The sequence below is a fragment of the Pleurodeles waltl genome, chromosome 1_1, assembly GCF_031143425.1.
Source record: "Pleurodeles waltl isolate 20211129_DDA chromosome 1_1, aPleWal1.hap1.20221129, whole genome shotgun sequence".
NCBI lineage: Eukaryota > Metazoa > Chordata > Amphibia > Caudata > Salamandridae > Pleurodeles > Pleurodeles waltl.
Window position 1 is genome coordinate 767,539,004 of NC_090436.1, and position 24,162 is coordinate 767,563,165.

Consider the following 24,162-nt stretch of genomic DNA (forward strand, 5'->3'; position numbering starts at 1 on the left):
CACATGTGCTAACATGTATGTGGAAAATGTCTACCAACACATGCACATATGCAAATGGTATCAGTCATCGCATGCAGTCATTGCATACATCACACACATTCCGATGTTACCGTTACGCATATGAAAGCTCATGCCCACACACACATAGCCATACCATACTGACTACATACATGCATTGCCCCTGTAACAAGGAATGTGAATCTGGGTGCACTGTAAGCCTTTCCAAACAAGTCAGTGCATTCCCATTATGCATCAACATTTTTGATGCAAACAGCAATTCTCCATACATTACAATTTAATAAAATGACGCCTGGCCCCTGCGTGTCTATCGCAAGTCGACAGGCCTTGTCAACCTTCATGGAAAAAAACACGCTTTCATGTTATGCGTCAACGTTTTTCACTCAAATGGAAATTCTCCATCCATCGCAAATCCATGAAATTACACCTGGCCTCAGCCTGGCAATTGCAAGTTGACAGGCCTTGTTAGCCTTCAAGATAAGAATATCACGTATGACTTTCATGCATTAAAAAAAAATACATATCAGAAAACGTGACACACACACCCAGGAAGTGATGAGACAGGACTGCCTTGCTGCAAAGATGGTACAGTGATTGCACTTTCACTTTTACTTTATAGTCTTTTTTTCTGAGATTGTAAAAGGGTGTGTGGAGTTGGTGCTGTTCGAGCAGTGGTGGATTTTTCAGAGTTTTGTGTTGTGTCCTGTTGCTGTCCTGTCAATTGTGTCATTTTGCTAAGTTTTTTGTAGTGTTGTTTGTCCTATCATAGTAATTGTTTTGTCAGAGGTTTGTCTTGGGGCAGCATAGTCTGTTGGGGTACTTGGGGTTAGGCGTGGTAGTGTTTGATTATTTTTGGGGCTAATTTATTTGCAGTGGAAGGAAACTGCAATATGTCTTGGAAGGGAAGAGTGCAAAGCATGAGTGGAGATGAACTAGGAGGGTTCATCTGGTTGGTCAAGCACTACCCACCTATGGAGGATCTTTGGTGTCATGCAGACGGACCACTAACTCAAACAAAGACCTCAATGCGGAAGAGGGAGATCTACTGAATCACCTGGTGATTATGATTGATGGACCAGTTGGTAAGTACCTTTTGCATTGCAACATACTAATTTGCATGTGCTTGACAGGGGGCCATAAGGTTGACTACAGCATGTTTTGTCATTGGTCAGGACAGGAAGTTTAGTGCCTAAAGCAAATGGCATTTAGGAGAGCTTAGCTATGCACCAGTTGCAGACAAATTGCACATTCCTCTTTGTATACATTGTGTATCACATATACACCATAAAGTATCAAATATCAGACACACATGTGCAATGGTACAAGGGTACATGTTTCCCATGCACAAAATTACATGTCCATCATGGTCATTACAACTGTGTAAATTGGTAAGTAATATTGAATTCATGGGAAACATGACACAGTAGTATTGTCAGTCATGGGTGTGTCTGTGCCAAGAGTCATGCATGTGCAGAGTGACATGCAAATTACACACATGTAAGCAGGATTGATTGCCTCATGATGCTACATCTGTGTCTACTTTTTTTAAAGGTAATGTTGCCAATGGAAGAAAACCACTACCTAACCATATGTCAAATTTTGACAAGTTCAAGCACTGTGGTAGTGTGAAAGGCTGGTGCCATATGATGGCAGAACCAGGCTTGGGGAATGCAAGCTGTGTAATCCTGCTGTAGGTGTCACCCATAAAATATAGCCTTAACATCAACTTCGTTACACTGTTCCTTTATCAGAGTAAAGTCATATTTCTGCCTAAGACTTGTTGATTACCTGACAGTTCCCTTGTCATCAAGAACCCAATTTCCACTTTGCACGTGTATCATATTCATGTATGGTGCTGTACATGGCAAGTGCAACCATACTGACAGGGTTCCCAACATCAGTGTCCTGCCATCCACCATAATGTGCCATATCTTACATGTGGCATGCACATGATGGAGGTATGTGTTGGTGCTATGTGAGTGAAAACAGGCAAGCATCTGAGTGGTTGCCTGCTTCTTCACATAGATCAATTACAAGAGTCAAAGCTTTAGCCAATGGCAATTACCCTTTACCCCTATATTGTTAAATATATGTATCTGAAACATGTGCATATGTCTGCCACCCAAATCTGTGCATGTTCTTGTATGATCACCATGAACCACATATGTGAGAAACAGGTGCAGCACAGTACTGTGCCAACAATGGCAGCATTATGCTGGATTTTAAACACAGGACTGCCCTGTATTACCTAGAGTACAGAGCAAGCCTACGCATGCACCTGCACCAGCACATAACGCAGCAGCCAGCGCCAATGCAGGTATACTTGGACCACAGTGCGTATGTGTTGAGAGGAGTGCCTATATGCAGGTAGGTATCCCTTCCAACATACGTGGGCTGCAGAATGCAGCCCATATAGTAGTGCCAACACATCTGTAATGCTAGTCTGTAAATGTGCAGGAAGGGATGCACATAATCAAACATCTATGGCATTTTATCTCTACTGTGTGTGCGTACAAATGGCACACACATAATAGAAGCAAGAAACAAGGAGGTATTAAAGAATTCCTCAAGTCCTTGCCATGCTAAAACCATCCTTGGGCTGTTGTTACTCTTTTGGCGCTGGCAGTAATACAATGTCTTGAAAATCTGAGGCAGCATCAAAAGCTATGGGTGTTACAATGGGACGGCGCCTGCAACAACCTTTGCATGCCCCCCTGACACAGAATACTGGCCCTCATTCCAACCTCAGCGGTCTTTTTGAAAGACCGCTGAGGTTCCGCCGGACCAAAGACCGCCAGTGTTTGCAGTCTTCCGCCAACCATATTATGACTGGTGGTGACCCTCTGGTCGGAGAGCCACCAACAGCCATACCAGCGGTCGGCGGTGCAGTGGAGGTTGCTCCTCCGTCACCGCCACATCATCAAAACACTGCCCACCACATTACGTGCCAGTATGCGGCATGGCGGTTTTCTGGTGACTGGGTGCTGGCAGCGGAGCAGCCCCCATGGAACCCGTTCCCTCCCGGAGGACCACCGAAGCAGGTAAGGTGATCATCCGACAGAGGAGGGGGTTGGGAGGGGTGTTGTGTCATGTGTGCGTGAATGGGGGTGTAAGTGTGAGTGTTTAGAGGGGGTGTGTGGGTGCGTGTATGTTTGCGGGGGTGTGATGTGTGTAGTGGGGATTTAACATGTATGTATGTGCGCATGTGTGCTTGTAAGTGTGCATGTATGTGTGTGAGTGGTGTGTGAGTGGGAGGGTGGGGAGTATGTTTAGGGGGCTTATGGGGGTCAGTGGATAGGGGTGGGGAGGGGACCCTACCACCTTTGGTGGATGGTAGGGAGCTCTTGGTTTTTAGGGGTGGACTCCTGGGAGGGAGATGGGGGGGAGACCCCTATCAGTGCTAGGGAACAAATTTCCGCCATGGATTTTGTGGCGGTTCAAAATCCACGAAATCCATGGCGGTATGCAGGGTCATGATCCCGCAGGCGATCTGGTGACGGCCGCTGAGCTGGAGATCGTTGTCTCCAGCCTGGCGGTCCTTACCTCTGTGGCAGACGGTGTGGTACATTGGCGTTTTGGCATGTGCCAAACCGCCAATGTCATAATGGGGCGGTAATTATCACCAGCCTGTTTGCGGCCCTACCACCAACATTGCACAGTCCACCAGGGTTGTAATGAGGGCATCAGTGTCATGCTGACCTATATGTACATGGAGGAGTTACGCTACAAAAAGCAGCATAACAACTCCTTGTACATATGGTGCAGTGAAAAGCACTACAGGGGCATCAGGGAAAGTGACGCTCTGGTGGTGCCAGGGCCTCTTTAATCTGGCCCTTTTTTTTATAGACAGAAATGTACTGGTTGTCTGCAACCTAACACAGTGTTGACTAGCTCACTCTGCTTAACAGGTTGAATATGTAACAGTTTTCCATGTTCATAAATGTACAAAAGTTACATAGCTATGTGTTCCTGTCATGTCTTGCAGATGGACTTCCACTCTCCACAATTGGAGAGGTGTCCCAGTTTGAAGACCCCAATGCAGCCAGTAAGTGTCACCTTGTGTTTCACATGTTTCATTTCAGAGTTTGGGTTTGTGTGAGAGGATATGAGGTGTGCAATGAATGTTGAAATGGCATGTATGACTCTTATTTGGCATCCTTTGCATGGTCTCCCCTAACTTTTTGCCTCTGTTTCCCAGGTTGTTGATGTGTGCTGTACTCTTGGTTTGCTGTTTCTGTTACTCTGGGCACTTTACCACTGCTACCCAGTGCTAACGTTCAAGTGTTCCTATGTAAAATGTATGTGTAATTGGATTTACATGATTGGCATATTTGATTTACTAGTAAGTCCCTAGTACAGTGCACTAGAGGTGCCCAGGACCTGTAAATCAAATGCTATTAGTGGGCCTGCAGCACTGGTTGTGCCACCCACATTATTAGCCGTGTAAACAGGTCTCAGACCTGCCACTGAATTGTCTGTGTGTGCAGTTTTAAACTGCCAAGTCAACTTGGCAAGTGTACCCACTTGCAAGGTTTAAACCTTCCCTTTTCTTACATGAAAGATACCCCTATGGTAGGCACCAGGTAGCCCCAGGGGCAGGGTGCAGTGTATGTTTAATGTAGGACATATACTAATGTGTTTTATATGTCCTGATAGTGAGATACTGCCAAATTCAGTTTTCCCTGTTTGAAGGCCTATCTTTCTGATAGGTTAACATGGGGGGTGGCTTTAAATATGATTAAAGCATATATTTCCTTTGGGAGCAGCTAGACATGTGGAGTTTGGGGTATCTGAACTCACAATTTAAAAATATATCTTCTAGTAAAGTTGGTTTTGAGATTGTGTGTTTGAAAATGCCATTTTTCGAAAGTAGGCATTTTCTTGCTTAAACCATTCTGTGACTCCACCTGTTTGTGGATTCTCTGTCTGGGTTAGTTTGCCAGTTGGGCTCTTTGCACCTCTCTCTAGACAGTGACACAAAGGGAGCTGGGATGTAGCCTGCATATACTGATGAGCCATCTGTTCTAGGAGGGGAGGAGAACTGGTCTCTCACACCTGAAAGGGCTGTGCCTGCTTTCACACAATGCAGTCTCCAAATCCCTGGTGTGTGTCTGGGGCCTGGCCAGGGCAAGGCAGGAACTCACAAACAAGAGAGACTTTCCTTTGAATTAGGCCTACTTCAAAGACAGGAAGGGGTATAAGAAGAGCACCCAAAACCCCTGAAAATGTGATCACTTCTGGAATCAACAGTAACCTCTGCCAAGGAGAAGAGCTGAAGTGCTGAGGAGAAGTGCTGCCATGCCTGTGACTGTGCTTTGTGGAGCTATACTGTAGTTGCTGCTTCTGCCTGTGAAAGAGGATAAAGACTGGACATTGCTGTGCATTTCTGCTTGTGAAGAATCTCCAAGGGCTTGAACTGATCTTGCCTCCTGTTGTTGAAGTCTCAGGACCACCAAAGACTTCCCTGCCAGCACCTGGACTCTCTGCTGAGACTCCTGCCCTGCCAAGTGGTGCCCTATCGAGTTTCTGGGCTGCTGAAAGGTGAAGCTGGCAGAACAAGACTGAAAATCCACGCACAGACCGCCGTGCTGGGAAATTTCCGACGCAGCTTCCATGATGCGGCTGAGAAACGATGCACCTCTGGCTTCACGGCTGAAATCAACACTCCACCTGCATCAAGGCTGGAAGATCGATGCAATGTGCATGGAGAAATGATGCGCCGTACCCACTAACGGAGGCTGATAACAACGCAAACCCCACACAGTTTTGTGATACCGTACGACCGGTGTTTCAACGCAACATCGCTGGGCTCGGAAAAACAACGCAAAGTCTGCCCAGACCTGAGGTGCCTGTCCGGATCGATGCATTGCTTTCTTGCAGGAGAGAAGAAATGACGTATGCCGACCCGACCAGAGGAGGAATGAGGCAAAGTGTTGCTTGCAAGTGAGAAATCAACGCATCACTGGCCTTTTCTGATGCACACTCGCCGGTGCAGTGTTATTTTGACGCTACCTAGAATGTGGATGCTGAGTGTATACCTGGGACTGAGGAGGTGTAAAACATGCATGTGCACAGGTAGTTCAATAAGAAGGAAAACTTTTGCTGCACCCACTGCAGCACCTCTCTTCCTGTGCCCCATAGGGAAGCTCTACTACCAGCATGTGTGCGCCGCATAAGAAATGTTGCACACCATGCAACAGGGCAGGGGGCAATAGGTACAAAATCTATAGACAATATAGATTTACTGTTTAGGCTTAGGGAAAAGGACATGGGTACTAACCCTCCGCAACACATAGGGGCCCATTGTAAGCAATGGTGTCCCACTTTGCAACACCTGCTCTGAGCAGGTGTTAACCGAAGGAAACATGAATGCTGCATTGGAATTCCTTAGACTTCCTGGTGCCATTTTTTCCTGCCCCCCTACCGGATGAACCTCACCTTGCATCCATGATGCCTGGCCAATGCTTAATATAGCACAAGGGGTGTTAAAGTAGTGGAGTGCAAGCATTGCACCACTTTGTGATTTTGGCACAGGGATTTGGGACTTGTTGGGCCACTTGATTCTCACAAGTATGATGAAATATGGTGCAAGGAGGCACTAGTCCACTTACCTTTGGGCCCTAATGGTCAACTATAGATAGCTGTTAAACCTGTGACATGACCATGATACCATAGATGGCTAGTGGGAAGTTCAGTCTTGATTTGGTAATTGACATTGTGGTGGACAGCATGTGCCGTCTGATGATGATGTGTACATTGTACCTCTACCCAATGCAGTATTTGATGTAATGTTCTCTTCATGTTTTAGCTGCCACTATGACCCCAGCACAGAAGCATGCTTTTGATAAGAGGGCAGAGTGTTTCAGCCATATTTTGGAGGTACAGGCAGGGTAGCAGCAGATGTCTAGGAGATATTGGCGTGCAAAATCATCAGGGCTTTGTTTGCCTTCCCACACGGGGGAACTCCTTAACAGACTGCAACAGTGCAGAGCACATTGGGCACCACATCAAGAGTCAGGGGTGCCTCAGCTGGCTTAACCCCCTCCAAATTGACAGCACCTATGGCAACACAAGCACAGCAACAGCCATCTGCAGCAGCCACATCCTCCAGCTTTGAGGCAGACATGAGGAGGTATCATGGCAGCTATTATGGCCAGGTTGGACAAACTGGAACAGGACAATGCTTGCAATTTCTAACTCATAAAATATGGTAAAACGAAGCTGAAGAAGCTGTAATCCTGGATACGACCAGCCTTCCAGTTCTTTCTCCTCGGTTGTTGTATTTTGTATTTAGTTATAGAGAGTCTTAGCGGGGTAGTAATAGTTTAGGTAACATAGATTAGCTTAGTTGTAGGATAGAGTAAGTATAGTGGAGGTTTGGGTTTTAGTATCTTTTTTTGTTTGGGAGTTAGGGGATTATGTATGGTGCTCTATGTTAAAACAAATAAAAAATAACAAAAATCCATAAAACTATTTACCAAAAAATATATATTTGTTTAGGATCTAGGTTGAGGTAGTATCTGTGTAGCTTTAGTTAATGTTGTCCTACTCGTATCTTGTCTCTTAAATGGGGTGGAGGGACAATGTTTAGGGTGTGGTGTTAAATGTATAAGCTAACTTTAGACTAGGGTAGATCGCTGTAGGGGTAAGTTTAGATAAGTTAGTATAGGTTAGCTTAGTGTAGGATAGTGTCTAGTTTAGGTTTTTATAAGGTGTTGTTTTTAAGTACCAATAAATCTTGTTTGTTGTAGAAAATTAGGTGCCCATGATGATTGAGCGTCTGGGTGTTCTCTTGTGTGCAATGGCCAAGTTAGAGGAATGCCTTAGGGTATACTTTCTGTTTTGATTTACATGTATGACTATGGCCCTCCTTACAACCATGGTGGTTGGTGATAAAATGGCGGTAATTCCTCCAACAGGCAGGTGGTAAATACTGCCAAATTATGCCCATTCGAAAAGAACTCAGGCAGACAGCCACTTTGCCACACCGACCGCTAGGGCGGAAACAACAGCCACCACGGCGGTAGCCGCCAACAGCCAAGCGGAAGACAATGTTCTGCCCAGTGTATTATCACAGGCCAATCGGCCACCTTTTCCAGGGCTGTACCAATGACATCAAAAGCTTGGCGGAAACACTGTACAGAAGGGAAACGACTGACCATTGAGACTCAGGGAAGAACCATGCCGCCATGGATCCCGAACTGCAGATCTTCCCAATGATCTTCTACGTCCTGCTCCACCATGAACACCAATGATGGCGAAGACAACCATGGTGAGTACAGCCTGCTAGCACACAGGGGAGGGGGAGAGGAAAAAGAGAGTGACATACACACGCACAACACACACCCCCATCAAAAACACCATACACATATACAGCAGCAGTAAGACAACATATTGACCCCGTACCAGTCAGGAATAATGCAAGGACCACAGGAATACATGAAAGTGAGTGTTCATGTAGTACAAATAAGAACATTCTATCTAAAAGTATATACATATGTACAAACAAGGGACACTGCCCAGTACTCAATCTGTGTGGGCAACAGGGCCACATTACAAAGTCCAAGGCCCCACTAGACTCCTGCAACAACACAGAGAAAACACTACAGGGGCATCAGTTCAAAAATAGGCAGGCACCTCAGGGGGACGGGGGATGGGGGGCACTTCAGCTGGCAGATTGTACAACACCACTGGTCCTGGAGGTGGCAGCATGCCCTGCGCGCTGTCCTGTGAAGTGCAAGACCACAGTCTCTCAGCTGGGTGTCATACCCACAGGATTTGCAGGGGGCAGGCCACACAACAACCCATGGAGGCAGGACTACAGACCGTCCGCCGGCAGTGACGGCTGCTCAGTAGTGGTGGTGCTGCTGCTGCCACTGGTGGTGGAAGGCTCCAGCCCATCCCCTGCAGCCTCAGACAGCTGCCCACTGCTGCTGGTGGTGGTGCTGCTGCTGCTGGTGGTGGTGGTGGGGGGAGGCTCCAGCCATCCCCTGCAGCATTGGACGGCTGCCCACTAATAGTGGTGGTGCTGCTGATGCTGGTGGTGGTGGTGGGGGAAGGCTCCAGCCCATCCCTTGCAGCCTCGGACTGTTTCCCACTGCTGGTGGTGGTACTGCTGATGCAGGTGGTGGTGGTGGGAGGAGGCTCCAGCCCATCCCTTGCAGCCTCGGACTGCTGCACCATCATGGTTGGTAGTGAGGGCTCTGACTGAGTCCCAGCACCAGGCCTCTTGTCCTTTCTGCCTGCTGGTGCAGGCCCCTTGCCCTTCCTGGCAGCAGCTGGGGATTCCTCCTTCCCCTTCCTGGCAGCAGCTTGAGATTCCTAATTCCCCTTTCTGGCAGCAGCTTGGGATTCTTCCTTCCCCTTCCTGGCAGCAGCTGGGGTGGCACCTTGTCCTTCCTGGCAGCAGCTGGGGGTAGCACCTTGACCTTCCTGGTAGCACTTGGGGCAGGCACCCTTTCCGTGTGCTGGCTGGTGGCCTGGATCCTTTACCACTACAAGTTGCTGTGGACACTACTGGGCCCGTGCACTGGGTGGCTGAGGTGCTTGCCTGGGGTTTGCACACCTTGGCCAGGCATGAAGGACGGAGGGGAGGGGTAGGGAAGAGGCCAATAGTGGAGAGGAAAAACTTCTTAGGGACATTGGAGCGGGAAGAGGGAGAAGGTTTGGAGTGGAGGAAGAGAAAGTGGTTGTAGGAGGTGTCTGTCTGCTGTGTTTGGGTGCAGGTGCATGAGCTGGATGCTGTTGTGAGGTGTATAGCTGTTGGGTGTCTGAGTGCTCGCTTTGTGTACATTGGGAGGGGGGGCACAGACACAGTGGGAGAGGACACAAGGGATGTGTGCATGGATGTTGGGGTGGTGACTGCCAGTGAAGTGTGTGTTCTGATAGGTGTGCGGTGATGGAGGTAGTGGATGAGGATGTTGTACGTGCAGGTGTGAGTGTAGACTAAACTGGCAGGGAGGTGCAGGATGAGGAAGAGGGAGGGGGGGCCACAGTGGAGGCAGTGGATGTTGGTATGTCTGCATCTGGATGGTGTTTGTGTGAGTGCCTGTGGGATGATGTGTGGTGCTTGTGTTTGACTTTGATTTTCTCTTGTGTGTTGTCTTGTGTGCATGCTCGTGTGTCTGTGTGCTTGGGACAGGTTGGGGTTGAGGGGAATGATATTGGGCAGAGAAAGTTGGAGGGTGGAAACAGGGACAATGGCTGCCATTAGAGAGGAGGCCAGAGCTTGGATTGATCTCTGTTGGTCCGCCAAGCCAGTGTGAATGCCCTCCAGAAATGATGTGGTCTGTTGCATTTGGGCTGCCAGCCCCTGGATTGCATTCACAATGGTTAACTGCACAACAGAGATGGATCTCAGGAGATCAATAGCCTCCTCACTCAGGGCAGCAGGGCTCACTGGGGCAGGGCCTGAGGTGCCTTGGGCGAAGGAGATGTCCACACTGCTGGGTGAGCAGGCCTGGGCAATTCGATGAGGGGCTGTTGGGAGGGCGGTGCTGGTACAGGGGTGGCGGCTATACCTGTAGCTGGGGTGGGCACAGAGGTGTCCGCCACCACCTGGGAGCTTCCATCGGAGGAGGTATCCGTGTCTGAACTGTGCCCTCCAGTCCCCGCTGTGGTGCTCCACTCGCCTTCCATCCCACTGGTGCCCTCACCATCGGTGGACTCTGCCTCCGGGGTCCTGTGAGATGCAGCTCCCTCCATTGCCAGTGCCTCTGATCCTCCGCCAGATGATACTAATGCACATAGGGACAGGATGACAAAACAAAAAGGGGGGAGAGACAAAGGATACACTTGGTCAATGGATGTACCTACACCACCGTTGGCGTACATACCACCCTCACACACAGGGAACAGCCCTACTCACTAGGCAAATCGCTACCAGTAAGAATGCTGGTCACCAGGGCATGGGGAGGGACACATACTGCCAACTGCAGCATACCTGGGACCCACAGAGACCTGCCCAGTAGTGGATGCCTACTAACTAGGTTAGAGGATTTCCCATCAGAACCCTGGCCAACATGGGACCTACTCTGCTATGGCAGGCCTGGTCTAGGGGCACTCACAAACACACATCCCTCACCTGGTTACCACCCCACCATGCATAAGTTGTAATGATGGGCACTGTACCACACCTCCTTTTGGCTGCTGTGATGCCCTTAAGCGCCCATGCAGCTCCGGATAATCCACTGCCAGAATGCGGGTCATCAGGGGTGTCAGGGTTCGATGGACACCCCTTCCTCGTTGGGAGGCCATCCACAGCTGGGCCTCCGCCATCTTCCGTGCCCAACGTCTCAGGTCCTCCCACCTTTTCCAACAGTGGGTGCTCCACCTGCCATAGACCCCCAGGGTCTGCAAGTCCTTGGCGATGGCATGCCATATACCCTTCTTTTGATGGGCACTGACCTGCAGAGGAAACATACACAGGGAAAGGTATTAGTTAGACCGCCCTACCTGTTACACTCATGGCCCACCATAGCCCTTCCCATCCCCTGTCACAAAGACATGGCCCAGCATACATGCTGCACGCTGCCCAGGGACCATCCACCAACCCCCCCTACACGAGGTCTTCACACACAGTACTCTATGTATTCATGCCCCATGCATCGTGCTCACAGTGTACTAACCTGTTGGTCTGGAGGCCCATACAGCAGTCCGTTCTGGGGTAGGACCCCATCCACTAGTCTCTCCAACTCTGCTGAGGTGAAGGGAGGGGACCTTTCCCTAGTCACATGGGCCATGGTAGGTTCCAGACACAGAGCACAGCAGCACATGCAGTGAAGGTCCTCTCCTGTTGAAGGTCAGGTAGCAAGTGAGTGAACAGATAGAAAATGGCAGTGACATCCATTGCGGTGCATACCGTCAACACTGGCGTACATCACTATTGGCCACTGTAACCCACAGGGCCCAATTATAACCAATGAGGAGTTGCACAGCGGCTCCCGACCGCCTCCTGCAACGGCGCACAACGTCAGCGGAATTACCTCACTTACACCTGTCCATCCATACAGGACAGGCGGACGCCATTTCAGGGGGGAAGTTCATGAAACATAACTGCATCACAGATCACAATTGTACATATAGGACGTATGCCAGTAATACACTGAAAATGCACATCATGCATTGAACTGTAGTGGCTACAATGTACATTTTATGACCTGCTCCTCACTCTTTTGCCCCATAGCTTGCAACCGTTGTGGATAAATAGGAGATGGAGACGTCCTCCGTGTACAGACCCCTGGTGGACTTGGCAACAATGGAGGACAGGCACATTATGCTCACCTACAGACTTGACAGGGCTACTATCACGGAGCTGTGTGCCCAATTGGAGCCTGACCTGATATCTGTTATCCGTCACCCCACTGGGATCCCTTCACTTGTGCACGTGCTATCTGTGCTCCATTTCTTGGCAACTAGTTCTTTCCAAGTGACAGTGGGCTTGGCAGCAGGAATGTCACAGCCAATGTTCTCAATAGTGCTGACAAACAAGAGTGTTGGGTGCCCTGATGAAACACATGTGCAGCTACATTGTTGTCCCCCAGGTGGAGGATTTGACCTTCGTGAACGCTGACTTCTATGCAATGGGACATATCCCCAACATAACGGGTACGATTGTTGGAACACATATTGCATTTGTCCCCCTCCTGGCAAAATGAATAGGTCTTCAGAAATAAAATAAAAAAACATAATTGATGAATGTGCAGATAGAGTGTTTGGCGGACCAGTGCATCTCCCACATCAATGCTAAGTATCCAGGGTCTGTGCATGATGCCTTTATCCTGAGGAATAGCAGCATCTCAAATGTGATGGCCCAACTACAGAGGCACTGTGTGTGCCAAATAGGTGAGCCCTGGTTCCCGCCCAGTGGATGTTAGTATATGGGTATGGTGTGGGCCATAAGGAAAGTGTGTGGCTAACAGTTGTCCCTCAATATTTGCAAGGGACTCAGGTTACCCCAACCTATCATGGCTACTGATCCCTGTGAGGAATCCCAGGACAAGGGCTGAGGAACGTTACAGTGAGGCACACTGGTGTACAAGAAGGATTATTGAACGTACCTTTGGCCTCCTGAAGGCCAGGTTCCGGTGCCTCCATCTGATTGGTGAATCCCTGTGCTACTCACCCAAGAAGTTCTGCAAGATAATATAGCATGCTGCATGTTGCATAACCTTGCCTTGAGACGCCATGTGCCTTTTCTGCAGGAGGAGGAGGATGGAGATGGCCATGTGGCAGCAGTGGGCCCTGTGGACAGTGAAGATGAGAAGGCAGAGGAAGAAAATGAGGACAACAGATCTGCAGTGAAACGACAATACTTCTAATGACACACAGATAAGACAGTGTTACTTCACATTTCATTGTCAGTTTTTTGTTTCATATTGTCACTGGCAGTCTGTTATTTCCCACTTCTATGGCCACTCACTGTACCCTTTGCCAACTCTTTTAGCAGATGTTGGTGCCTCACTATCACTCCTGGTGTTGTCACTGCAGCCAACTACAGGTCTATCCTATGTTAACATTACTGTACAGTTCAATTGCAATGTTTAAACCTTGTTAAACAAATACATACTGTAATCATTTGACATACTCCATAGTTGTATTTTTTCAAAGTGTGTTTACTGCAGTGGTATGAAGAAAAGGAGAAGTACAATAGGCTGGGGTGATGATGGAGGAAAGTCCAGGGTATAGTTCCAGTCTATTTGTAGCACAGGCGCATTGTCCAAGGGGGCATAGGAAGGGGAGCATGGCAGTTCATGGTGGACAGGGTGACAGAATGGGACACAAGGGTGACAATCAGGAGAGTCTTATTTCCTGTTGGGGTCTTGGCAATAGTCTCTGGCTTCTGCCTGGATGATAGGGAACATTTGTGGGGTGGTTCTCCTTCTGCAGGGGGAGGGGTGCTGGTGGCCTGTTGGTCCTGTGGTGGGGCCTCCTGTCCACTAGCGGCAGTGGAGGTGGAGGGATGTTCAGTAGTCTGGCTAGTGGCAGGGCCCGCTAGTGTGACACTGCCTCTCTAATAATGTTGGCCATGTCTACCAGCACCAAGGAATGGTGACCAGGGTGGTGTTAATGGCCTTCAAGTCCTCCCTGATCCCCTGGTACTGTCCCTCCTGCAGCCGCCTGTTCTCCTGCATGTTGTCCAGGATCTGGCCCAGCGTATCCTGGGAATGTTGGTATGCTCCCACGATCTTGGTGAGTGCCTCCTGGAGAGTCGGTTCTTTGGGCCTGTCCTCCCCCTGGCACACAGCAGTCCTCCCAGTGTCCCTGTTGTCCTGTGCCTCTGTCCCCTAAACCGTGTGCCCACTGCCACTGACCCCAGGTCCCTGATTGTCTTGGGTTTGTGGTGTGCCCTGGGGTCTCTGTAGTGGTGGACACACTGCTGATCGACAGGTCCTGGGGACAGAGGTATGGGCATGCTGGGTGGGTGCTATGGTAGTGATTCCTGAGGGGGGGCTCTGTATTGATGTGTGACTGTGGCTGAGTAACCGACTGTCTGGAGGTCCCTCATGGGCCAGGTTGTACATCCAGATCCAGGCGAGTAGAGTCACTGTCATCACTGTGGGACTCTTCTGTGGGGGGACTGGATGCTGCTGGTACCTCTTCTCCGGTGACATTAGCTGGGATACCTGTGAGGATGTAAATGCAGTGTTATTGTTTCTGTGTGTGATATATTGTTCATGGATGGGATTCCCTCTATGGTTGTTGTTGCCAAGGTATCTTTCACTTGTGTACGTTGGTGTATGGTGGGATAGCTGATTCTCTCTGTGTGCATGCTTTAGTGATAGATGTCCATGCATTGGTGGTGCATGCAGGGCTTTGCATAGGGATGTGTGAGATGTGATGTGGGGTGTGTGGGAAGTTGTGGAGTGATGGGAGTGAGAGTGGGGTATGTGATGGCTTTCAGATAGAGGGGTGATAGTAGTATAGAGTTGACTTACCAGAGTCCAGTCCTCTTGCTATGCCTACCAGGCCCTCAGGACGCATGATTGCCAAGACTTGCTCCTCCCATGTTGTTAGTTGTGGGGGAGGAAGTAGGGGTCCACCGCTAGTCCTCTGTACATTGAGTTGGTGTCTTGCTGCAATGGAGCGTACCTTCCCCCGTAGTTCGTTCCACCTCTCCCTGATGTCATCCCTTTTTCTGGGATACTGTCCCACGGCGTTGACCCTGTCCAGGATCCTCCGCCATAGCTCCATCTTCCTAGCAATGGATATTTTCTGCACTTGTGCTCCAAATAGCTGTGGCTCTACCCGGATGATTTCCTCCACCATGACCCTCAAGTCCTCCTCAGAGAATCAGGGGTGTTGCTGTGGTGCCATGGGTGTTGTGTGAGTATTGTGGGTGAGGGTGTGTAGGGTGATGTGTAGGGGTGTGTGTGTTGTGAGGTATGTGGGTGGTGTATTGGTGATGGTGGAATGTGGCTCTGGTTGTGTGATTGGTCTTGCTGTCTCTCTCTGCTGCCAAAGATTTGTATTCGTAAAGGGTTGTGGGTAGTGTGGGTGTGGTTTTTATAGTGGTGTGGGTGTGTGTATGGGTGTCAGATGTGCGTAGTTTGAATTGTCCAATGTGGAATTGTTTGTTATGTGTGTGTGTATTTTGAGCGCGGCGGTATGTACCACCAATGGTTTACCACGGTTGAATGTCCGCTATGGTGATTCGTTGGTCATAATGTGGTGGGTCTAGGACTGTTGCTGTAACAGTGTGAGCTTTGATACCGCCAGTTTATCACTGACCTTTGGTGTGGCAGAGTTGTGCCATAATATGGTGAACAGATATCCGCGGCAGTATGTTGGCGGCAGTCAGCATGGCGGTAAGTGGAATTTACCGCCAATGTCATAATGAGAGCCTATGTGTATCCCCTATGACCAAGGAGCTGTCTGAATGGCTGCAATATAACAGCAACTACTCAAAACATTTGTCTTCCCCGGATCCTGACAATCACATTGTGTATGTGTACAAAATCTTTGACAGATAAGAGTGGAACATCAACTGTCATCGCTGAGGTCTGTCACAAATAATCTTGTAAAGTGTAGCACATATTACTTCAACTTATTTGGAGCATGTATCATGGCACACTGACAGCTGCCCATCACTGATCAATTTTGCCTCTTCTGTTCCACACATATTTGTTGTGCTATCATCAGGGAAACTTCTAGACACTATTTCTCACCCATACATGCCATATGTCAACTTGCATGGATATCTGGTTAATACATGTTTTTAACTCTGTAAGTTGGTTCTTGCCCACAACATTATCAGTCACCTTTTTCATGTTAGAGTCCTAGTGTGTGGCTTTGTGTCTGACAGTAAGACACACATGTAAATAGGTTCTGTTTTCATTGACAGAGCTTCACACAGTGCATACACTTAGATGAGTTGATGGATCACAGTAAAACATGGCATGACACATGTGAATATGGAAATGTATGTAAATGTGCAAGTGCATTTTCCAATTAAGAACAATGTCTAGTTCACAGACTCCATGTGAGATGCTGAGCCATTTGTTGTACATTCAGAGTCCAAGGGTGAGGGACATGTCATAAAACATGGGTAGAAGTGTGAATTAGTGAGGAGGTGTCCAAATTGACAATATGTAGGAATTGAGATAATGACAGTCTATAGCAGATAAACCAACAGTGGTTGAGTGAACAGGGCACATTGCCAGCTGTCACAACACTGGCATATCTTAAGCACAGAACTAAGGATATACTGTCCATGTGGCACAGACTGGTAGTAACAGGTGTTTTTTGGTGTGAATGTTGTTCCTTCCACATCTTCATCCTCTGATGTGTGTGGTGCCTATTGTGCCATAGGTGGTGCTGATGTTGAAGTTGAGGGGGGCACACACACATCAAGGGATAGAGATGTCCTGGCAGCCGCCATTTGTGGTAACACATAAAACATCACTGAACCAAGTAGAAACTGCTGATTTCTTAATACCACAGCCACATTATGGTGGTAGGCAGCCATGTGTTCCCTGAGGGAGGCTACTTCCCATTGTATGGACTTCAGGGCATTTTCTAATGACCCCCAGCCTGTTATCTAACATGCTGCTGCACTTTGGGAGGGCAATTGTTGAAGCCTCTGCCTCATGACAGCAGCTATGTTGGCCAGGGACTACTTGAGTCCATATAGCAGGAAGTGGGTGCCTCTGATGGCAGCTGAGTTGTCTCTATTTGGACTGAGGCACCTCTGCACTTCCTCCAGGCTACTGCCATGATCTCCATCGCCACCAACACATGCTTGGCCAACTCCCCCTGGACTCCTACCACGTCCTCTGAAAAGTGATATCTGGGTGTGCAGAGTCCAGGGCTTTGGCACAACTGATTGGTAGTTGGGTGGTTCATATGGAGACCCCGCAACGCTGTGTGTCCTCCCTGTGACTGGAGATGGTGTTTGGAAGGAACCTAGGACTTCCTGGAGAGTCTCTTCATTGATGGTTGGCAGCTGGTCATCCATGTCATCTGTAAAAGCCAGGACAGGCAGGTCAGCAGGAGGTAAGGCATCATCCTCTGCAAAGGGATAATGAAATGTCAATCTGTGACTGTAGTGGCTGTTGACATGACTCATCATTTACTTGCTAGTGGTGACTCAGTGACATGTTACAGACCCCATATTGCAGTTGTTAATTGTGTGCTGCATTGTGCATCACACCTGGGGCAACATTTGAAGGTATTTTGTGCATTGATCCCACACCACCATATTCCTTGCAGGCCCCTTGCCACTGACACCATGGCAGCACGTCATTTACATTCCTATTCACTTTGGTGGACATTCCAACAGTAGTGTAATTAGTGTTGTCACTATTTTGGTGCTTTACTGCATTGGCACCATGAATGATGGCACTAGTGCAGCAAAGTACAGGGAAGTCCATTGCTTACAATGCTTGTGTAACTTTGTCTTTTACCTTTAGCAGGCCGTATTCGTGTGCTAATTGGATGACACAGTACACTGTTAATGGATTGTCAGCCCTATTAGTTCGTCCCTCCCTACATTAGAGACATTTCTTTGCATACAGCATATCTGCCACAGGCGTATGTTGATGTAAGGATGTACAATGTGGATCCATGCATGCATTTTGAGAGTTCGTTAATGTGGCACGAGGGGAATGGACAGCTTGGATCCACATTGGCAATTATTTGTATGATGGTACTGTTGCATTACAGGCTGGTGACATTGTGTCCGTACTGCAACATTGTTTTTACTTGTGCCTGTTCTTACGCATGACAGTGTCCCTTTATTCACAACACCAACCATTCACACAACACAGACAACCTTGTACATGGTGAAATTGAAGAGCAGCAGCAGCACAAATTAAGATCACAGACATGCCCCTTATGTTGTATATGTTCACTTTTGTGCCCATTCCCAAATGTTGCATAGAGGTGTGTAAGAGTTGTTGTTGGGTTACCCTGTGCAAGTTATGTACCACATGTTGCACACTGACACCCTGATTTTTCATAAAGTGGCACAGCTTGGTGCATCAGCAAAAATAGCTGCACTGCGCTACACCACTTTTCAAATGCAGGGATGCACTGTATTCACAGGAATAAGACACACCCCTGCATTTCCTCCGGCACCTGTGCAGATTTAAGCTCCCTGCACCAATGCAGGGATCCTTGCACCATAGTGCAAGGGTTCCTGCATTGAGGGGATAGGTTGTTTATATGCAGTAAGGTGTCCCTTCCTGCACATAAATAATCTATTATGCAAAGGTGGCATTTCTATGTGTGCTGCAAGATGCAGCACACATAAGAAGTGCAATGACACGAGGAGGATGGAAAGACTTTTGCCTTGTTGCACCATCCAAACACCGCTCCCGGGGTGGTGCTGAGTTTAGTCACAGTCTCAGGTGAACATGTTGTATTGGATCTGGGGCAACAAAAATATGCAATAGGTGTTGTTGTGGCACAGTCACACTGATGGCACCCCCGTTCCAGGCAAAGTGTTGCATGTGTAGGGGTCATCTTTACAAGGTGGTGTTAAGCCACAGTAAGTGACATAATACCACGTTGTGTAGATGTCGGAGTGCATAGCACTATCAGATCATCAGTAAAAGTGAGGCTCGGGTGGTTCTGGGGCCTTTCGATTCTGGCCCTATCTGTCCTGATGTGACCCTTTTGCATGCATTCAGAGTGCACTATGTGCCTCCCCCTTCTTCCATTTGTGAAATTCCAGATAGTCACCCCCTGCAACTTACCATGCATTTGTGGGAGTTCTTGGTAGTCTGGGCTATACTGTCCTGTGATTCAAGTGACCAGCTCCTACGGTATGACCGCTGCCATCATCTCCAGCTCATCCAGGACCACCTGGGGTGCAGGACTTCTACCTCCAGTCTGCAGTGCTGCCTTTCCGTTCCTGGTCAGTTCCTTACGGTTCCTGGCCAGTTTCTCCTTAGTTCTGCGCTTGCAATCGTAACAGTGCTTATTACAATCAATGACAGTCCTCCTCACCTCTGCCACACTGTTGACTTTATCTATTATAGCCTGCCATATAGCCTCTTTTCTACCTATTGGCAATTTGGAGGTGGCGAAGAGCTGGTGTTGGTGCTCTGTCACCTCTTTGATCAAGATATTATTCTCTTCCTCACTTAAGTGACACTTCCGCTTCCTCTTCTCCTTCTCCATCTCCTGGGACTTTGCTGGTCCCTCCTGGCTGGTACTAGGATGATTGGGATCTCTCTGGGGTGTCTTTGGGCCTCTAAACTCCATGTTGTCTCCCAAATTTTTTTCTTGCTTGTGCAAGTTTTTTTTACCCTAAGGCTGTTAAGTATGGAGCTAACATGTTTTGCATAAAAAAAGTGGCACAAAATGTTCTAATGCCACTTTTGCAGCATTAGCGTCATTTTTACTTACAGAATATCGCAGAGGTTACCGTAATATTTTTTAAGCTAACCATTCCTTTGCTCCACTGTGTGTCATGTTATAAATATGGCACACAGATGGCACTAAGGAGCGGTGTTAGCTTGCAGTAACATTTTTGATGCACAACTGTGCTAGCTAAGATTACATTATACAATTCAAAAGGACATGTCACCCCTAATTTTGAAAAAACAACAGATGGTATCTCAAAGCTGAGTCATCAATCTTAGAAACAACAATATGTTGTCATCAAACCCATTGTTGGTCTCCAGAGACATCTGATTGTCATCAAACCCAATGTCAGTCTCTAGAGACCGACATTGGGTTTAATTACAACATATTGTCCCAATTGTACAATTAATTAAAGGGTAATCTATCACTGCCAAATAGATTTAAAGAAAACAGTATGTTTGTAGGTCATATATCATAACTTTAGGAAGACTAAGACCAGACTACCACAATGATAGCATTAAACACACAACAAAGAAGATCATATGATAATAAAATCTAGCAATATCAGTTTCTTCTGAGCAATGGTGGGGAGCTTTAAAACTAAACTTAGAAAATAAAATAATGGAATCAGGAGAAGTGGGCTCAGACTGAAGAGTGTTTGGACCAGGTTAAGCTTTTACGGAACACACACAAGGCATGAATGAGGATGTTGATGGGGCCGATGTGGAAAATTGCTCAGGTAACAGAAGGTAGAAGGTCATGCAATGAGTTGGAGTTGCTTTCACCATATCTGCCCCAGCAAGTGTGTGATTTGTTTATTGTGTACAATTAGGTCACATAGCAATAAATCACACAGCCCAAGGGAAGAAGGTTAGGGGCTTAATGAATGGATGGGAAAGGGGATTTGGGGAAAGGTGTGATAAAGACAAACACTTCACAAAAGAAACCATTACAATATTCTTTGGGGCGCTAGGCAACATGCCATCATCAATCTGTTGTGGAAGGAAACAAAGGGATAAGTATGACACATTTCAGTACATTCACCAGAAACGGTCCTTCTGCCTCAGAGAGACTCCAGATAGTATATCCTAAGGGTTATGTCTTCTGTGTTTAAATATGGAATTTTAAATGTAACCCTCCCAGTTTTACAAATTTTGATTTCTTAAAAGGAAAATGATACTGTACTACCAAATTGGGTGATGCATCTCCATTCTTCATGGAATATCTGTCACTTTGGTGCCTGTCTGAACCTGTCTGGTAGGTAAGCTGGAGTCTTGAACTTTCCAAGTTTTTTTATACAGAAGAGGACTAGGAGAAAGCCTGTGTATTGAAAAAACAGTAGCTGTATTATAGAGTAAAGGAAAAGGACAAAAGAAAGCAAGGTCAGCTTCATGAGGAATAAGGAGTGTAATCCGAGTGTTGCGGCCGTGCGAGGGGTGCAGTTGCACCCGTCGCGCTTTTCACTGTCTGCTAGGCAGACAGTGAAAAGCTGGCCGGGGCCCTGTTCGGGGGCCCCTGCACTGCCCATGCCAGTGGCATGGGCAGTGCAGGGGCCCCCAGGGACCCCAAGACACCCGTTCCCCCCAGCCTCTTCCTGGCGGTTTCACCTGCCAGAAACAGGCTGGCGGGAAGGGGGTCAGAATCCCCATGGCGGATTAGCCCAGCCGGGACAAAGTCGGCAGGAAACCGCCGGCCCCGGTTTTCTGACCGCGGCGGTAAGAATGGGCTAGGAAGCACCGCCAGCCTGTTGGCGGTGCTTCCGTCATTCGTGGTCCTGTCGGTCTTAGACCGCCAGGGTCAGAATGACCCCCTCAGTCTGGGAAGCAGTGATTGTCCTCAAACTCTGGTGGTTCTCCCAAACGTGGGTCAGCTAACATGCTTGAGTCTAACCAATCATCCTCTTCCTCCTCCTGTGGTGTTTTGCAAATGGTGTAATCAGGTGCTATAAAATGCTGGTTCATTTTGATTATGGTCAATCTCTCCTTGTTTTGAAGTGAGACTGGTCCATCGCACTGTAACAACTGCACCAGCTGCACTGAACACATGTTCAGCAGACACACTGGCTACACGACAAGCCAGAAACTGCATTGCCAGCCTGCTGAGCTCTGGCCATTGGTGCATCTTCCTATGCCAATACACCAATGGGTTTTGATCCGCATCCACCTCTTTTGGCTCATCCAGATATTACTGGAACATCCTCTGAATGGTCATTGGTACGGCCACCTGCTCGACTGCTTTTTTCTTCACCTTTGCACTGGACATAAGACCTGCCACTTGAAACCAAGCCAATGCATAGGTTGGGTGTCATTTTTCTATTGTCACTGGTTTTCCTGTTGGTGGTGTTTGCAGATGTGAGACAAGACTGCCCTCTCTAGAAGTTGAAGATGACATCCCAGAACTGCGGAGTGGGACTCTAAGTTTCAGCCGCTCTTCTTCCAGTACTCCTGCTGGCTCAACAATCCACCCCCTGTATTGTGAAACATCCCCTTCTAAATAAGGAATGATAGCGGATGATGTCATTTTGCAGCCTTGCATTAAACGACAAGCAATAGATTAGGTTATTAATGCACTCCTGGGTTTTCATTTGCACCCCCAAACCTTTCAGACTCCTTTTTTAGCTGGTCCTATAGCAGATGCAACAAAAGGATAGCTTTGCCCATTGCGAACTTGCTGTGTGAAAACCTCAAAAGGGAGAAGCATCTGTGTGAGGCATTTGAGTAGGCCCCATTTGTCTGCATCCATCATCACAGCTTTCCCAATTGCATCGGCTCCTTTTTGAATGACATAGGGGGTCATTCTGACCCTGGCGGTCATGGACCGCCAGGGCCAACGACCGCGGGAACACCGCCAACAGGCTGGCAGTGCTCCCATGGGCATTCTGACCGCGGCGGTACAGCCGCGGTCAGAAACGGAAAACCGGCGGTGTCCCGCCGGTTTTCCGCTGCCCTGGGGAATCCGACCCCCTTACCGCCAGCCTGGTTCTGGCGGTTTTGACCCATGCCTAACAGGGCCCCACTAAGATTGCATAGCAGACACTGAAAATCGCAACTGCACCCGTCGCACCCTTCCCACTCCGCCGGCTCCATTCGGAGCCGGCTTCCTCGTGGGAAGGGGTTTCCTGCTGGGCGGGCGGGCGGCCTTCTGGCGGTCGCCCGCCCGCCCAGCGGGAAACTCAGAATAACCGCAGCGGTCTTTTGACCGCGCAGCGGTATTCTGGCGGTTCCCGTTTGGCTGGCGGCACCCGCCGCCAGCCAAACTCAGAATGACCCCCATAGTCATTGATTTGTTTGTACTGCTCTAACAGATGCTGCAACATATAATAGGTTGATTTCCAACTTGTTGGCACGTCCTGTATCAGGACTTTAACTCATACTCTGTTATCACGCTGATTAATCCACAACTGGTTCTGGGCTTTGAAAGAATTGAATTTGAAAGAATTCCTGAAATTAGCAGTTACCTCTTCCAATCCAAGAAACAGGTAGTTAGTATGTTGCTGATTATGTCTTCTTTTTAAGAAAGTCTTGCACAGCCAGGTTGATATAGTGCACCAAACACAGGACCCTGAAATAGCCGCCATCTGCCATGGCCTTGACTATGTTACTGCTGATGTCTGTAGCAACAATACAACTCGAAGACCTCTGGGTCCCAGCCATTCAGACACCATGCTATTGAATTCCTCCAAGATGTTTGCAGCTGTGTGTGATTTCTCCATGGCGAACATGGCTATTATTGCATGCTGCCGAACACTCTTAAAAATGTCTTCAGGGCCAAGACCTGTTGATAGCTTTTGCTTTACCCCCAGAGCAGAGATCAGGTGTGTAGTAATGCACATGTAATCATTTGCCTGACAAATGGTCCACATGTCTGTCATCACGTGGATAATGTGGACAGCACCTTGCTGTAAACCTTGTCCAACCAATTGCAGCACATCATGATGCAGGGCTGCAACAGCAACTCTGGCAAAATAGGTCCAGTTTGGAACCTTCCATTTCAGGTAGAGGGCTGCCACAAACGCTAAGAATCCCACTCCTTCCACAAAAGAAAAAAGGAGGCAGTCCAGTTCCAACATTTTTGCCAGCTTCCCATTGTACAAACGTGCCATTGGGTGATTGTGGTCGTAGGGCCCTTCCTGCCTAAACATGCCCATAACTGTAGCCTGAATGTTCTTCTTTTGTGGGGCCACTGACACAGACAACTTTGAGATCTAGAAGGCGGTAGACTCAATGTGCATCATGGTGCAGTGATTGTATGCTGTAGTGTCTCTTTTTGACTCTGAGACTTTTTGTGCCATTGTGAGGTTGCTGGGGTGGGTGATTCTGGCACACTGCTGAGGAC